The sequence below is a fragment of the Sciurus carolinensis genome, chromosome X, assembly GCF_902686445.1.
Source record: "Sciurus carolinensis chromosome X, mSciCar1.2, whole genome shotgun sequence".
Classification (NCBI taxonomy): Eukaryota; Metazoa; Chordata; class Mammalia; order Rodentia; family Sciuridae; genus Sciurus; species Sciurus carolinensis.
Genome location: NC_062232.1, coordinates 69,924,821 through 69,937,585, shown reverse-complemented (window position 1 = coordinate 69,937,585; position 12,765 = coordinate 69,924,821). Strand labels below are relative to the sequence as shown.

Genomic DNA, 12,765 nt, shown 5'->3' with positions numbered 1-12,765 from the left:
GAGAAAACATTTGGCCTTTCATTTTTTGGGATTGGCTTATTTCACTTAACATGATGTATTCTGGTTCCATCCATTTACCTGCAAATGCCATAATTTCATTCTTCTTTAAGGTTGAATAATATTCAATATGTATATATGCCACATTTTATTTATCCATTCATCTGTTGAAGGGCTTCTAGGTTGGTTCCCTAGTTTAGCTATTGAGCTGCTATGAACATTGATGGGGCTGCATCACTGTAGTATGCTGAGTTTAAGTCCTTTGGGTATAAACCGAGGAGTGGGATAGCTGGGTCAAATGATGGTTCCATTCCAAGTTTTCTGAGGAAACTCCATACTACTTTCCAGAGTCATTGCACCAATTTCAGTCCCAACAGAAATGTTTGAGTGTACCTTTTTCCTACATCCTTGTCAACACTTACTATTGCTTGTATTCTTGATTCTGTGGATGTCTTTTTCTAGGAGATGAGTCTCTTGAAGATGGTATATTGTTCATTCTTTTTTTTAAATCAAATCTGCCAGTCTATGTCTTTTTATTGATAGGGTTAAGACTTTAACATTGAGGGTTATTATTGAGATATGATTTGTATTCCTGGTCATTTTGGTTTATTTATGGTTTTTAACTTTAGTTTCTTCTTTGATTGCTTTCTAGTTGTGAATCCTTTTTAACTTTTGTTTATCATAGAAGGTTTTTATTTCATCTTCAAATTTGAAGCTTAATTTTGCTGGATATAAAATTCTTGTTTGGCAACCCATGCCTGGGTTGAAAAATCAGATGAGATCCCAATTGGTTTCCCCATATATGCAATTTGATTTTTTTTCTCTCACACCCTTTAAAATTCTATCTTTATTCTTTATGTTAGTCATTCTCATTATAATGTGCCTTGGTGTTGGTCTGCTGTCATTTTGTGCATTTAGGGTCCTGTAAGACTCTCTATAGTAAGAGTTGATTTTCCATTTCATCTTTAGATTTGGGAAATTTTCTGGTATTATGTCATTGAAAAGATTGTGCATTCTTTTGGTTTGTATCTCCACACCTTCATCTTTCCTGACAAATCTTAAATTTGGTCTTTTCATGTTATCCCATATTTCTTGGAAGTTCTGTTCATGGTTTCTTACCATCTTCTCTGTGCGATCAACTTAATTTTCAAGAGTATGTATTTTGTCTTCATTGTCTGAGGTTCTGTATTCCAACTGGTCTAGTCTGTTGTTGATATGTTCCATTGAATTTTTAATTTGGTTTAGTATTTCCTTTATTTCGAGGATTTCTGCTTGATTCCTTCTTATAATCTCTGCCACTTTTTAGAAATGATCTTTCACTTCCTGTATTTTCTCTCTGATACCAACCTTTATTTCAAAGATCTATCTAACAATGTACCTTCTCTGACATTTATTCTACTATGTTGTCTATGGATTATAATGTTGGCACATCTTGGTTTGTTTGAGGCACTTTATTCCCTTGTTTTTTTATGTTGTTTGTGTGTCTTCCCATCTAGTGGTATGACTCTGAGGCAGTAGAGTTCCTGCCTATAATCTTATGGCATCCCTGAAGTCTTCCAGTACATCAACTTTAAGGGGGAGATCAATATTAACAACACCCAATGCAAACAATATACAACCTTAAACCAAATGGCTCCTATTAAGATGTCTACAATTTTGTCACAATAAACAGAAATGATGTGCTTAATTATTGTCTACAACAGAAATAGCAAGTTTGCTAAAAGTGTTTATAATTTGAAATGATTGAAAAAGTAGTGTGGGATGAGGGTGAAGGAGAGAAGATAGAGGTAAAAATTTATAGTAAGAGTGAAGGAGGGAGCCTGTGGCTGTGGCTTAATGGTAGAGTGCTTACCTGGCACATATAAGGCACTGGGTTTGATCCTTAGCAACACATAGAAATAGATAAATAAAATAAAGGTGTTGTGTACATCTTTAACTAAAAAAAAATTTAAAAAAGAGTGAATGAGGAATTAATAGAGATTTGCTATACGTATGAGAGAGGTGAGAAAGAGAATTCAGGGATACAGGTGAGAGAAAGAATATATATAGATTTTTTAAAAAAAGATAAAAATATAAGAATACACAACAAAACTATAATACACTATTCAGACATCCCATTCTTCAATAAATTGATGCATGAAAAATATTTGGATTCAAAGATGGTAGAGATGGGAGTGAGAGGGGTAAAAGAAATGGGAAGTCTCTATGGAAAATTGTCAATCGCTTCTGTTGGCTTTTGAAAATTTTCTTAGCTTCCCTTCTCTGTTGGTTAGGTGGGGTTATCTGAAATTTAATGTTAGCTCCAGTCTGGTGGGTGCCAGACCAGTTGGCAGGGTGAGCAGATAGCAAGATACTCTCACACTTTCTTCCAGTCTTCCCACCCATTATAGCCAGCCCCTTTCTTCCTTGCACACTTCAAGACTTACTGAGCTGTGAGAGTTCAGTTCTCTCCAGTTTCTCCAATCTGTGCTCCTCCTAGGAAGATGCCCCCATTCTTTGCCTTTCTACAAGCTTTCCATACCCAGATTGGTCCATGCAGACCCAGCCGCAATCTGATGGACCTGGGCTTCTGATTCCCCAGACTCTGCCTTACTGCAGTCCCAAGATCTCAAAGCCATTCCAACTTGCAGAGAGACCACCAGAGATAGGCTAACACAGAGGAGCTTGTAAAGAGTCAGCCAGATGGTAGACACTTGGCATACCCAGGAGGAAGACCTCAGGTGCAACCAGACCTTTGGGTGCCCTGACAATAGATCTCCAGACCCTGGTCAGCATCCCCAGACTAAGACTGACATGGTGGTGGCAGCAAACCTGCAGGCCCCTTTGCCCTGGACTCCCAGGCCTTGGCCAGTGTCCCAAGATGGCAGTGACTGCACGTAACAAAACCTGCAGATATCCTGACAATGGACCTCCAGGCAGTAGCAGGCAATGGGCAACTGGCGATCAATGGGTAAATGGCAGGCAGTCTGCAGGCAAATGGTGGGCGATAGGCAATGATGGGTGGGTGAAACGTGGGCTGTGGGCAATGGGCAGGCAAAAGACAGGCAAATTGGCAAACAGTGGGCGATTAGCAAGCTATCTGTGGGCAAATGGAGGGTGATCTGTGGGCAAATGGCAGGCAGTCTGCTGGCAAATGGTGAGCAACTGCGGTGGACCAATGTGGGGTGGGGTGAACAGGGGATCAGCCTAAGCGATTGACTGCCTTATAGAAAACCCCTATTTTCTCTTCTTGATTCCTGAGTCACTGAGTGACAAGGAATGCAGTCTCCTTCTAGTCTGCCATCTTCTTCCTTCTGAATCTAGTGAAGTGATCTTAAACATATCATTTCTGTGGATAAAATAAAATGATACCTACAAAGAACAAAACTGAAAAGAGATTGCCCAGTAAATAAAAATGTGGCTACCAAGATATCTCCTATTTAGCATAATAAAACCCACAGACACTTCCTACTCTTAGTCTCTATGAAGTTTTAATGTTTTAACTGTTTCTCTGTTAAGATTATTTAACCTATATAAGTACCAGAGAGTAAAACTTTGTGTGAATAAAGTAACCCATGTGTCAAGATAGGCGTTTGAGGAGTGATAAGTTCTTAGATGAGAGAGCTACAGAATATAATCTAGAAGTTAAATATTTAAAAGGAAGGCAAAGTGGATAACTATATACAGGTCAAGAGTATGGTCTGAAATGAAGTCTGAAATGATCTTCATTGGAGTTTCTTGCAAATACATTTGTGAGTAGGAAAATGCTTAGAAATGATTGACATTCAGGGGCATGTTACTAAAATAGACAATTCAAATAATGATTTTGGGTAGGAAAATATATATATTTGTAAACTTATGTGAATGTTTTATTGCAAGTAAAATGCTACTTGAACACCAGTACTGTGATACTGAGACAAGTATCTGATAACTTAGAGAGTTATTAAGTGACTAGACAGGTAGTTTATACAACACGAATACACTGGGAAATGTGATGATTCACATCCCAAGTGGGATGGAGAGGGAGAGTGCAAGAGTTTTATTCTGCTACTCAGAATAGTGTGCAATTTAAAACATAGGAAATATTTCTAAAAATTTCCATCTAATATTTTCAGACTGTGATTGAGCACAGGTTAAACGGAACTGTAGAATGAGAAACCATGAATAGAAGGGGCAACTTAGATACAGATGTAACATAAAATCTCTTCTGTGGCTTCTCCCTTCAATGATGTTGTCACTCCAAGTATCAGCTCAGTCCAAAGTAGTGTGCAACATATCTATGTATAAGATTGAACTGTGTGTAAGAAGCAAGAAGAGAAGTGAATGATATCAAATGAGCAGGGAGGTCAAGAAAATTTGTATCCTATTAGTGTTGCATATGGCCACTTCTTTCCTGAGAACTAAGAAGAGGAAGCTTGCTTCCAAAACAAAGATTTTTTAAATGGCAGCTCCCTTATAATCACATATTTATGGATTAACCAAAGTTATTGCCTGGTCTAGAAAGGACATAGAGTATAGGCAACTGAAATGCCAACTGCTAATCCAAAACTTTTAAGATGATGTCTCTCCCCAAACTTCTATACTATTCATTAAGCACAGATTGCTAACTAGAAACCTGCAGACAAAATTCATTCTGCAAACATGCTTAAGTGCCTTTTTAAATTTTTTTATTTATCTGTCAATGGATTAGGAAATTTCACGTAAATATCTAGATTTCCTGATTATCTGAAAAAGCAAATCAGAAACTATGCTCCCACAGGGCAACAACCACCTGGAGTTAACAATTGTTAAAACAGTGTGAGCTGCTTGGTTTGTTGACCCCACCACTGATTTACACCCTGCCAGCTTCTCTCATTTATCTGCCTGCCATTTACACTTGCTTTCTCCTCCAATGCTCCACTCCAACCAGACCCTGAACACTTACTTCCTTCTTGTACTCCATAATCACTATTGCAGTGAGACACCCATGGGATAGGTGAAAAGAATTCCTTGTTTCCATAATATGTGTTTAGTCATTATGTTCTTTACAATGACAAGAATCTTCCTGATAGCTCAAGAGCTTCTGTGGGATGAAAACACTTCCTGACCACAGATTGTGTCCTTCAGTTCTCCTTTTCCCATTACTGCACTAATCTCCATGGTCCTGCTCTCTCTTTTATCTTGGCAAAGAGACCCTGTGGTGGAGAAATTTACAGCAGGCTTTTTCACAGCATGACCAAACTGTCAGTGAATAAATTTTATTCTCCATTAGAAGCTCTGACTCAGATGAGTTTCTTCAATTTATTCTACCTGGATCTTCTGGAGTATGTTCCAAGTGAGAAGTTAAAAGAGTTCATAAAACAATGGAGAGTTCAGGGGGCAAATTGCCCTAAAGTCTTCACTGTGCTCTCAGAAGCCCAGCTTCACTCACCCCCATTGTCATCCTAATTTGGCATCTCTAAACTCAGACAGTGCAGAGAATGTACAAAGAAGCTAGGAAGCCTGCGGATCAAGTGGAGTTCCTTCTTCCTGGACTCCACAACAGGCAAGATCAGCTGGTGGTCTTGCAGATGAAGGGGGATGTGTGGGACCTTCAACTGATTCAGCCTCAAATTCTTAAGAATGCCAACATAAAGCCTCTGGAGGGCAACATGTTCCAGTCTGAGTACTTGTGTTCACCAAGGACTGGGCAATCAAATCCAAAACACAGATGAACTCAAAGTTCACTACAGTAACAGACTGAAGCTCCATGAGGGCAGAGGAGTGAGTGCTGCTTAGCACCTGGTACTGAGTTACAGCAACATGGGCATTCTGGTTGGTGTGCACTTTCACCATCTTCCCTCCATCCACGAGGTAGCTCAGTGGGCAGAGTCATCTTGTGATGTTGCTGCTGGTCTTGCACCTCCTTCTGGATAATGGGCATATCCACAACTCCTGCTGAGGGCACAGGGACATGCACACACACAGGGATGGCCCAGTACTTCTTTGCCAGTTGATGGTTTCTAAACAACTCTTGGACTTGATTTGCCACTTCCTTCTCCCAAGTCAACACTTTATGCCTGTGGTTTCCTTGGGTAGAAAAATATTGCTACATTATGTTCATAGTTGAATACCTCAAACTGATTTTCTGATATAAAACAATCTCATTCATTTGTGGTGGTGGTAGAATAGTATTTTTACTTAAATTTCAAAAAATATTTTGCTTGAAACATGGATTTTGAGTTTACATTTATAAAATGAGTTAAATAAATTTTACCCTTGCATATGACAAAAGCGTTTTGTTTTTTCAAATAAGTTATGTCATTTGTCCTGGAAAAACTTCTGATACATTAAAATGAAGATAATGTGAAAATTTTTATGGTCAAAAAACAGTGACATTTCAGATGGCAGATTGAAGATCTCACAAGACCTAAAAAGACATACAGATACATTTAAAAATTTAAACTCAATACACAAGGTTGCCGAATTTGGAAAATCAAAATATTAGATATACTTATAAATTTCAAAAACTATTCTGAATTTTAGATTTTTTTAGTATAAATATGTCCCAAGAGATACTTATACCAGACAAAAAGTTTATTGTTTATTGGAACTTAAAATTAACTAGACATCCAATATTTTGTTTGGCTATCTTACCTTATAATACCAAAGATATTTTCTGCATTTTATTTTAAGACTTATGACTCTTGAAAGTGATGATTCTGAAAAACTACTTAATGGAATTTAAGTTGTGAATAAGGCTATGTCTTTTTTTGTTTATAAAATTTCTTTCTATTTTCATTAAATTTCTTTTATTGTACTAAGAACCCTTAAAATGAGATATACTCTTAAAAAATTAAGTGTATAAAACATTATTGCAAATTATAAGGTTGGGCAACAGATCTCTAGAGCTTATGTATTCTGAATAGATAAAAATTTTTGATTAGTAGCTTTATTTTTCCTTTTTCTTCCCCTTTCTGATAATCACTCTTCTACTGTTTTATTCAATGAATTTCACTATTTTAGATGCATCATATAAATGAAATAATGTATAATTTTTCCTTCTGTAACTGGCTTATATTTCACTTCACATAATGTCTCTAAGGATTTTCCATGCTGTTACGCATTGCAGAATTCCCTTGTTTTTTTTTTTTTCTTTTTCTTAGAACAAATAATACTCCATTATATTTCTGTAACATGATCTTTTTATAGCCATTCATATGTTGCCATTTAAATTGTTTCTACATCTTGGAAGTTGCATGTACCTAATGTATCATAGACTTTTAAAAATCATGTAGACTTCAAGTTGGTACCGTACTCCTTTCTGGATTTGCATCATGATTTAAGTTGTTAATAAAGACCATTGAGCTGGACATGGTAGGGCATGTCTGTAATCCCAGCCACTCAAGAAGCTAAGGCAGGAGGATTGCCAAGCAGCCTCAGCAACTTAGCAAAGCCCTAAAAAATTCAGTGAGATCCTGCCTCTAAATAAAATATGAAAAAGGGTTGGGGATGAGGCTCAGTAATTAAGTGCCCCTCGTTTCCATCCCCAGTACACCCCCCCCAAAAAAAAAGCAACAAACAACAAAAAAAGCATTGATCTTAGCTACCTGCATTTCTAAATTAGGAGACAGAGATAAATACAAGGGAAATGATACTGATACCGCCATTTACCGGTGACGAGTTCTGCTCCTTCTAATGTTGAAGATTGAACACTAGAGAAGCACGCCAAGGCAAACATATTAAGCAGGTTTTATTTAAAGGTAATAATACAGACTTCTCCCGGCAGGAAGAAGGGGGCCATGGCTGATGTTCTAAAGTCCCAAAAAGTGAGTGCACCCTACATCTTTTATAGATTAAAGTCTCTTTTGTTTTCCAGTTCTCTCCCCCCTTATCTCTCCTTCCTGCCTATGTGACTAGGCCTGGTTTTGCATTAAGTGAGAAGCCATGGGCAGGGGGAGGGCCAGGGTGACTCAGGCAGATAAGGGCCCAGGGGGCATTAATTAGCATCTCCTTGCTTGCAGTCCTTGATAAAGGCAGGTAAATTTGGTAATCAATGGGCTCTGGAGCTCCTTGACATTCCATTCTCCCAGGGGCAGTCTCCAACTTCCAGAGGCAGATGGCTTCATGGCTTCATTTCCTCGAATTGACCCGATTTCCTATTTCTACACTAACTTCCTGTCCTTAATTCTGGCTTCAATACTGTTAGCTTTATTATGATAGAAATTGATTTAGAGTGTACTTTGTTATTACAAAGGAAAATAGCCTTGTTGATCTGTCAGCTATATAAATTATTTTGGTATTTCACAAATATCCAGTTTCATGGATGCAATTATATAACTGAATGCCTCCTTTGCATGAAAACTTCATTTTGAACACAGGTATGAGAGTGTGAAAAACAACATATTTTTGTAGGTAGACTTACTCAAAATTAGAACAATGAATTGAAGTGAATAAATTTCACCTTTTTATCTAGTTGTGATGTTCTCTCCCTTTAATGACTTGAATATCTTTTTTTTCTCTTTCTTAAACTCATGATGTGTCGCCACCCATGGCAATTTGTCACCGCCTGCAGCAACACTTTGTGCGGGTATAGAGGATAGAGGAACTTAGGTTTGCTTGCTTTAAGAGGAGAGAGAGAGAGGGGCTTTGCATAAGAGAGAAAGAGAGACTTTGCTTAAGAGAGAGAGAGAGAGACTACACTTTCAGAAATCTTATCTTCTTAGTTTTGCTGCTGCTTCTTAAAGGTGCATCCTGCATCCTGTGAACTAAGGGTCCATCTACCTAAAGTGCTTTAGGGATGTGTCCTGTGTACTGCAATCTGTGATCTGCAACCTAAAGATGTGTTCTCAGTTCTCTGTTCTCCGCTCTGCGATCTGCCTTCCACCGCTGCCCCTACTCGCTGTTTCTATCTGCTTGCCGCTTCTTTTTTTTCCTTTCTGCTAATGGCTTCTCTGTTTCTTTCTGCTAGCTGCTCCTCTTACTGTCGCTCCTTACTCCTTGTCACTTTTCTTTGCCTGCTGCTGCTCCTTTCTCTACTACCTACTGTCCGCTTATATTCCCTCCAAGAGGTGGAGGGCGGAGCCACGCCAGTTGAGATCAGGTGAGGAGTCAGCTGCCCAATCAGGAGCAGGCCCAAGCAGGAGCACTTGAGAACACCTGTGCATGCGTACCTTCAATATGATCAAAACAGCTTCTGACTGGCTGCCAGGCGCCATCTTCGGCGAGTTCGCATGGCATAGCCCCCAACAATGATGATATTTGAGTGCCATTTTGAGGCATAGTAAATGGGGCATTTATGAGATAATAGGGTATTCAAGAAGGATTAATGCCTTTATCATGGTACCTAGTTAATTCTAAGGGTACTGGATCAATTACCTCAATAGATTGTTAAAAAATGAGGCTATTAACCTTGTTTTGTCTCTTCCATATGCACTCAGATGCCCTGCATTTTCCTACCATGTTATACAGCACAAAACACATACTAGGAGTGGTTATTTAGAATCTTTTCATGACCATTTTTTTTTTATGTGCCCCAAATCATGTTTATTAAATTGATGACTCAACAGGAAAGTCTCTTTGTGGCCATATCACTTCCAGGCCCAGAATAAACACATTCAGTCATCTTCATGACCATTTTGGTCATTTGCATATCTTATTCTTAGAAGTGTTTTTTAAAATTATTTGGACATTTTTAAAATAGGTTGCTTATCCTTTGTCCGTTTAATACACTGTAAATGTTCTATATATGCTCTAGATATTACTCTCTTACCAGGTATATAATATGCAAAATTTTTATCTCATTGTTTCAGTTGTCCTTTCATTTTCATATGGATTCTGTGGAAAAATTTTTTTAAATTTTGATATAATCAGATTATTTATTTATTCAGTTTAGTTTTTACTATGACATCTAAGAAACCACTACTTAATCTAAACTCACAAATTTCTACTTCTATGTTTTAAATTTTACAGTTCTATTCTTTACATTTAGATGTTAATAATATAATGTGAGGTAGTGGTACAATTTCAGTCTTTTGAACTTTACTATCCAATAGTTTCATAAGATATTTCTATGATAATAGTTTTCTTAGTGCATTCTAGTTATACATAATAATGGGGATTCATTGTGATATATTTGCACAGGCACATAGCATTAAAAGGTCCTTTTCATTCCTCCTTACATTCCCTTTCCCTCACATCCACCATTCTTCAATCTTCTTTCTCTTCTCTTTGGGTCTCATTTCCATTTTCATGAGGTCCCTTTCCTTTATCTATTTTTTTCTTTCTATTTCTGCATTTGAGGTAAAATATATTATCCTTAACTATCTGAGTATGGCTTATTCAACTCAGCAAGATATTCCCAAACTTTATTAGTCACTGTAATTTCATTCTTTTTTATGGCTGAGTAAATGTTCATTGTGTGTGTGTGTATATATATATCTCACATTTTCTTTATCTATTTATCAGTTGGTGAACATCCAGGTTGGTGTTACAAAATGGCCACTCTAATATCATCATGAGTTAATGTTATAACTTGGTTTGATAATTGTGCTGCTATAAACATGGGTGTGCAGGAATCACTATAGTATGCTAACTTCAATTCCTTAGGATAAGAAAGGACACCAAGGACTTATCCCAGGGATACAAAGGACTGGAATAGCTGGATCTTATGATGTTCCTACTCCTAGTCTTTTGAGGAACCTCGATATTGACCTCCATAGTGGTTGTACTAATTTACCATCCCAACAACAATGTATAAATATTCCTGTTTCTCTGCACCTTCACCAGCATTTATTATCTTTTATGCCATTCTAACTGGAATAAGATGCAACCTTAATGTAGTTTTTCAATTTGCATTCAATGAATGCTAAAGATGTTGAGCACTTTTTCATGTATATCTTGGCCATTTGTATATCTTCTGAGAAATTTCTGTTTAGTTCAATCGACCATTTTTTGATTGGGTTATTTATGTTCACTGTCAAGTTTTCTGTTATTTATATATTCTGGATATTAATCCACTATCAGAAGAGTAGTTTGGATAGCTTTATTCCCATTATGTATGTTTTCTCTTCACACTCTTAAATGTTTCCTTTACTATGAAGAACATTTTAAGTTTGATGCTATTCTATTTATTGATTCTCGGTATTATTTTCTGAGCTTTAGGAAGTTTATTAAGTAAATTGATTCTTGTGCCTATATTTTGGAGTGTTGACCCTTTTTTATTCTATCAGTTGCAGTGTTTCTAATCAAACTCCTAGACTTTTGATCCACTTTGAGTTCAGTTTTGTTTAGGGTAAGAGATAGGGATCAAGTTGAACTCTTCTACATGTGGACATCTGGTTTTCCCAATGCCATTTCTTAAAAAGATTTTTTTCTCCAATGTATGTTTTTGGCTCCTTTATCAAGCATCAGATGACTATATATATAAAGGTTTGTCTTTGGATCCATTGTTCTACATGTCTGTTTTTATCCAGTGCCTTTCTGTATTTGTTACCATGGTTCTGTAGTATAATTTGAAGTCAGGGGATGTGGTAGCTCTAGAATTGCTTTTAATGACCAGAATTGCTTAGAATATTCTTGCCCTTTTATTCTTGCATATAAATTTTAAGATTGTTTTTCTTCAATTCTATGAAATATGTCTATTATTTTCATGGGAGTTGCAATTAATGTGTATTTTACTTTTAGTTAGATGACCATTTTTGCAATTTTTTTTCCCTATCAAAGAACATGGGAGAGCATATAGATATTCAAAGGATTCCATAATGACCATCTGAATTTTAAAAATGTCTATGGTAATATCTCATTTTTTTCCTTCAATTTATTAACTTTTGTCCTGTCTTTTTTTTTTTTTTTTGGTACATTTATCAACAGATTTGTCAATCTTAATCTTTTCAAAGAACCATTAATTCATTTTGTTATTTTTATTTTGTATTAAATGAATCTTGCATCTTTTCTTACCTATTTCATTCCTTCTGCTGATTTTGGAATTGATTTGTCTTTTTTTCATAATACTTAGTAATGCATTGTTAGGTTATCTGTAATCTTTATGATTCATTTATGAAGTCACTCATAGCTATGAACTTATCTGTTAGATCACTTTCATAGTATCTTGGAGATTCTGGTATGTGGCATCTCTATTCTCATTTGTGTCTAGGATTTCATAAATTTATTGTCTTATTTCCTTTATAATCCATTCATCTTTGCAAAGTGTATTTTGTTCAATCTGTGTGTTAATGCAATTTCTTTTGTTTTTCTTTCTGTTGATACCCAATTTTATTTTATTCCATTGTGTTCTGATAAAGTGCAAGGGATTATATTGTAAGTCTGTTATATTGATGCTTCAGTATTAGGTAAGCATTGGTTTGTGTCTTAACTTATGATCTGTTTTGAAGAATGTTCCATGGGTAGCTGAGAATAAGTTAAATTCAAATATTGTTGGGTGGAATAGTCTATAGATACTTGTTAGTTTATTTTGATTTATAATTTTTTTTAGGTCTTAAGAGTTTGCTGAATTTTGTCTAGATGACATATCTAATAAAGAGAGAAGTGCACTAAAATATCCCAGTATTATTGTATAGGGATATCTCTGAGTCTTAATGTCAAATAGTTTGTATTATGTAATTATGTGTACTGACTTTTGAGGCATACATACTACCACCGTTATCATTATTATTTCATTGAAAAGATTGTCCATGCCATTATCTTGTATCTCAAGTCCTTCTTTGGTCCTTAATGTTCTTTGTCTCTTAATGTCCCAGTTTTCTTGTATATTTTAAACATGGATCCTTATATTCTTTTGCTTATTGCTGGCTGTGTTTTCACATTCATATA

General features: G+C 36.3%; 1 pseudogene; it reads right to left on the bottom strand.

Annotated features, from left to right (window-relative positions):
- Window positions 1-5,399: 5,399 nt before the first annotated feature.
- On the bottom strand, window positions 5,400-7,604 carry LOC124971539 (mitochondrial RNA pseudouridine synthase RPUSD4-like; annotated as a pseudogene).
- Between the last annotated feature and the right edge of the window lie 5,161 nt (window positions 7,605-12,765).